General features: G+C 45.6%; 1 pseudogene; it reads left to right on the top strand.

The window, feature by feature from the left end:
* Positions 1–1,044: 1,044 nt before the first annotated feature.
* On the top strand, positions 1,045–1,487 carry LOC118632291 (annotated as a pseudogene).
* Positions 1,488–6,000: the final 4,513 nt, after the last annotated feature.

Here is a 6,000-nt window from a genome sequence, read left to right as displayed (position 1 = left end):
TGGATGGACAGATGGGTAGATGGACGGACAGACGGGTGGGTGGGTAATCAGGCTGGTGAGCGAGCTAACAGTGCTAATGGTAGGATCACAGATAAAAGCCACTGGCCTCTGTTCTCAAGGGCCTCACAAGGGTAAATCAACACGGACAGATAAACACTGTGGAATCCTCTTGCCAGGAAAATGCATTGAGAGTCGCTTTCCTCTACTTAGGTGGCTTGGGATGGAGTTGGGAATCACCAGAACAGCTCAGGAGACAGGGATTCTTTGTCATAAGCTCAGAGATGGCCATCTTGACCAGATGGTCCAAGCAGAAACCAAGTCCAGATGCAGCCAAGTCCACAAGACAAAGAGTCACCAAATTGTACTGGGAGGGACACAGGCATGGTACCTCAAAAGGCAGTGACAACCTGCAGCCACAGCCAACCACTGGGATGACTGGGGAGTCAGTGGGCAGGCATGAGCATGAGTGACCCTGAGGTGGGGGGTGGGGAGCTTTGTGAGTGCCTTGGGTGCCCAGGCAATGAACACGGGGCTCCTAGGAGCACAGGGTGAGGAAGGCAACCCAAGAACTGAGACTTAAAGAAGGATGTGGAGTCAGCAGAGGAGGGTAGGGTGTTTCCAAGAGTGGGAACGTCATGCCAAGGACATAGAGAGGAAGCAGGACTCAGATGGCCACATTATGTTGCGTGTGCATGCTGACATGGCCAAAGTGATGAGAGAAGGGGGGTTTGCAGAACACTCAGAGCCCCTACTAGTCCATGCCCCTCCTCCCAGCCTCAGCTGGAATGTTACATTCCCTAATGCCTTCAATATACGCAAATAACTCAAAAATCAACAATAAGGAAACAAACAACCCTATATTCAAAAACGGGCAAGAGAGCAGGACACCCCACCAAAAAAGATATACAGATGGCAAATAATCATATGAAAATGCGTTTTAAAATTGTGTTCGCAGTCGCCATCGCTCTCTAACGCCTGCGTGGCCTCCAGCTCGGGGAGCTCCAGCTGAAGGAGAAGGGGGGTCAGTAAAGAGGTCTCTACACCATGGCTCCTACAAAGCAGACTGCCTGCAAATCCACCGGTGGTAAAGCACCAAGGACACAACTGGCTACCAAAGCAGCTTGCAAGAGTGCGCCCTCTACTGGAGGGGTGAAGAAACCTCATTGTTATAGGCCTGGTACCCCGGCACTTGGTGAAATTAGACGTTATCAGAAGTCCACTGAACTTCTGATTTGCAAACTTCCCTTCCAGTGTCTGGTGCGAGAAATTGCTCAGGACTTCAAAACAGATCTGCGCTTCCAGAGTGCAGCTACTGGTGCTTTGCAGGAGGCAGTGAAGCCTATCTGTTTGGCCTTTTTGAAGACACCAACCTGTGTGCTATCCATGCCAAACGTGTAACAATTATGCCAGAAGACACCCAGCTAGCACGCCGCATACGTGGAGAACGTGCTTAAGAATCCACTATGATGGGAAACATTTCATTCTTTAAAAAAAAGTCCTCTTCTTACTGTTATTGGTAGTTCTGAACGTTAGATATTTTTTTCCCACGGTGTCAAAAAGTACCTAAGTACATGATTGCAAGTTGAAAATAGGGGGCAGAAATCAGGTATTGGCAGTTTTTCCATTTTCATTTGTGTGTGAATTTTTAAAATATAAATGCGGGGACATAAGGCATTACTACAAGTCAAAATGTTTCAGTGAACAAGTTTCAGCAGTTCAACTTTATAACAATATAAATAAACCTGTTAAATTTTTCTGGACAATGCCAGCATTTGGATTTTTTAAAACAAGTAAATTTCTTATTAATGGCAACTAAATGGTGTTTGTAGCATTTTTATCATACAGTAGATTCCATCCATTCACTATACTTTTCTAACTAAGTTGTCCTACACGCAACTACATGTTTTTAATGTTGTCTGTCTTCTGTGCTGTTCCTGTAAGTTTGCTATTAAAATACATTAAACTAAAAAGAAAAGAAAAGGAAAGGAAAGGAAAGAAAAAAGAAAAGAAAAGAAAAGAAAAGAAAAGAAAAGAAAAGAAAAGAAAAGAAAAAGAAAATGCATTTTAAGAACTGAAAATTAGCCCTGGCCAGTTTGGCTCAGCGGTTAGAGCATCGGCCTGTGGTCTAGAGAGACCCGGGTTCAGTTCCCGCTAAGGGCGTGTACCTTGGTTGCAGTTTGTCCTCGGCCCTGGTTTGTCGTGCGGTGGCAGCCACTCGATGTGTCCCTTCACATCGATGTTTCTCTCTCTCTCTCTCTTCCTCTCTCTCCCTCCCACTCTATTTGAACAAAAAATGGAAAAATGTCCTTGGGTGAGGATAAAAAAAAAAAAAAAAAAGAACTGAAAATTAAAACAATCATGAGATACCATTGCACACTTAGTAAAATGACTAAAATCCAAAACACTGACAACACCAAATGCTGGCAAAGATGTGGAACATCAGGAACTCTCATTCATTGCCGGTGGGGATGTAAAATGGTACGGCCACTTTGGAAGACATTTTGGTAGTTTCTTAAAAAACTAAACATACTCTTACCATACAATCTACCAATCATGCCCCTTGGTATTTACCCAAAAGAGTTGAAAACTTATGTCCGCACAGAAACCTGTACATGAATGTTTATAGCAGCTTTATTCATAATTGCCAAAATCTGGAAGCAACCTACAGTTGTCCCAGCTTATTGTCTTTCAAGCCACCACAAAGGGAGGGGAGCCAGGCGAGGCAACCTGAGCCCATAAGTTGAGGACATGGGGATGAGAGACCAAGTTTGTAGGACAAAATAAAAGGTTGGGCAGAGTTTCACAAAGAGAGAATCCCGCAGAGGGTTGCCCTCAAGTCTTCATCAGAGTATTGATTATCCCATGCAGGTGAGAAAACTCTGGGTTCAAGAAAAGGATATCTCAAAAAGATTAGAAAAAAAAACAACTGTGCCTTGGTCTCGCTCAGGGCCAGGAGTAGCGCCTGCCCACCAGCCAGCCTGCACAACCTCGTGGTCCACAGGCACTGGGCAGGCAGACAGACAGCCTTGCCTAAGTCCAGGAATAATTAGCCCCAGATGAGCACTGCTCCAGATCTGCCTGAAAAGTCCTACAAGGAAGACCTGAAGGGATCAACTGGTTCCAAATATCTTAACTGTCCCTGATCAAAGCTCAGAAATTTATAGAAATATAAGAGACCCAGCACCTAACAAGATAAAACGTACAGTGTTGCGAAGCCAGTAAAAAATTATCAGTCTTGCCCTGGCCAGTTTGGCTCAGCGGTTGAGCGTTGGCCTGTGGACAAGAGAGTCCCGGGTTCGGTTTCTGCTAGGGGCATGAAAAAAAAATTATCAGTCTTTATAGTTTTTGTCTCTAGAAGTTTGATTATCAATCATGCAAAAGGCAGGAATATACAACCCATAATAATAAGGATAATCTGTCCATTGAAACCAACCCAGAACTGAATTGGAAGTCAAAGACATTCAAAAAGCTGTTATGACTGTATTCCACATGTTCCAACAATAAAGTAAAGATATGGGAAATGTTTTAAAAGACCCAAATCAGCCCTGGCCGGTTTGGCTCAGCTGTTAAAGCATTGGTCCATGAACAGAAGGGTCATGGGTTTGATTCCTGGTCAAGGGCATGTACCTGGGTTGCAGGTTTGTTTTTGTTTTTGTTTTTAATCCTTACCCAAGGACATTTTTCCATTATTTGTTCAGATAGAGTGGGAAGGGGGGAGAGAGAGAGAGAAACATCGATGTGAAAGGGACACATCGAGTGGTTGCCACCCGCACGACCCAACCAGGGCCAGGGACAAACTGCAACCGAGGTATGTGCCCTTAGCGGGAACCGAACCCTGGTCTCTCTGGACCACAGGCCGATACTCTAACCGCTGAGCCAAACCAGCCAGGGCTGGATTGCAGGTTTGATCCCTAGCTCTGGTAGGGGTCATGCAGGAGGCAACCAATCAATGTGTCTCTCTAACATTGATGTTTCTCTCTCTCCCCCCTTCCTCTCTTCCACTCTATCCATAAATCAATAGAAAAATATCCTCAGGTAAGGATTTAAAAAAAGAAAAAGATCCAAAATCAAGCTTCTGGAAACAAAACTACAATATTTGAGTTGAAAATATAGTGGATGGGATTACCAGCAGATTAGAGATTGCAGAAGAAAAGATCAGAGATATTTAAGGCAGCAATAGAAATTATTAAAAGTTAAGCAGAGAGAGAATAATTCTTAAATTAATAGACTATCAGTAGGTGGTGGGAAAACTTCAGGAGACTAACATACAGGGTGGAACAAAAGTAGGTTTACAGTTGTTCATATGGAAAATAATACAATAATTAAGAAATGATAATACAAGAATAAACTGTTTTGCATACTCACAACAGTAAACCTACTTACCCCACCCTGTACATGTAACTGAATCCCCAAAGGAGAGAGAGAAAAGATATTTGAAGGAACAATGGCCAAAATGTTGCCAACTTTGATGAAAACTATAATCCCACAAGTCCAAGTTGCTCAGTGAATCCCAAAACAAGAAACCACACACAAAGCACATCATAATCAATTTACTCAGAACCAATGATAGAGAGAAAATGTTAAAAACAGCCAGAGCAAAAAGAAACAAGGATAAATATGACAGCAGATGTCTCGTCAGAAACAATGTAAGTGAGATAACAATGGAGTAACACCCTTTAAGCACTGAAAAAAACTGTCAACCTAGAATCCTATTCGCAGGAAAAATATCTTTCAAAAACAAAAGACTCTTTCATGCACACCAAAGCAACACTAGCAGACCAGCACTAAGTGAAATAGTAAAGGAAATATTTCAGGGAGAAAAAAATTGATGTCTGATGGAAACACGAACCCATACAGAGCAATGAAGAGCACAGTGAATTATGGCAATTTCATGGATAAATATACATATACTCCTTATTATTTAAGTCTGTTTAAAAGATAATTATCAGTATAAACAAAAATAGCAATGTATTGTGGAGTCTTCAATATGAGAAAATAGAATGCATGGCAGTGACACACAGGCGAGAACAGAGATGGGCGTTCACACTTCCATGGCGCTGGTAGTGCAGAGAAAAAATAGCCCTTGAGGGGAGACTGAGACAGGTCAAAAGGGATTCTAACCCTGAAACAATCACTAAAGTAACAAAACAAGGAGTTAATGATAATAGTGAGAAAAGGGAGCAGAGATCATTCATTAGCAGGTGTACAAGGGTCATGACATTATTTTATAAATAAATAAATGCCCTGCACAAATAAAGAAAATGAAGTGGGTTTTCTGGAAGCTTCTGGGTAGCATGCACTCCTGGTGTAATCTCAGGGAGGCTTGATGGGGAGGGGAGGGAGCTGTCTCAGGACAGGCTCACCCCTATCCTCGGCCCCTGGAGGGCCAGTAGCACGCAAAGCCTCCTTTGCCCCCAGGAGAGTTAGAAAGGCCTCAGAGCCAGCGCCCCTCCACACGCTGCTCCGAGTCCCCCTGGGTAAGCATTCGCGTCCTCCAGACTCCAGCCGCAGGGGATGAGGGCAAGGCCACCCCTAAGCCTGATAAAAGCCGCGGGATCCACTCAGCAGGAACCCAATGACACGCGTCGCATCTCCCCCAGACTCTCCTGCGGAGACACGCAGAGCCTGGCGAGGCCCCGCACCTTCTGCGAGGGCAGGGGAACTCGTGGTGAACTCGGTCTTGAAGCAAAAGGCACCTCCCGGATGTCCCCAGGACGGCCGCCAGGCTGCGCGGCACCAGCGGCGGGGCACCGGCTCCTGGAATCCCTGCCCGGACGCGCTGAGCCCCGCACCCTGCGCTCCAAGCTGGCTCTCCGACCGAGGTCCCGTCCCCTGTGCCCCAGACCCTGTGCAGCGGGGACAGGGCTCGGTCCCATCCGCTCCCTGTGCGCACCCCAGCTCTGAGCTCTGGGGCAGAGCTCCCTGTATCCCCCTCCCCGCAGGGCTGAGCCCGCGTCTCTGGCAGGGTCTGGAGCCGCGCGGTCCCCTGAGCGCAGCCCC

Source organism: Molossus molossus, unplaced genomic scaffold (assembly GCF_014108415.1).
Source record: "Molossus molossus isolate mMolMol1 unplaced genomic scaffold, mMolMol1.p scaffold_m16_p_17, whole genome shotgun sequence".
Classification (NCBI taxonomy): Eukaryota; Metazoa; Chordata; class Mammalia; order Chiroptera; family Molossidae; genus Molossus; species Molossus molossus.
The sequence above is the reverse complement of the archived record's forward strand: the minus strand, read 5'-3'. Positions and strand labels throughout refer to the sequence as shown.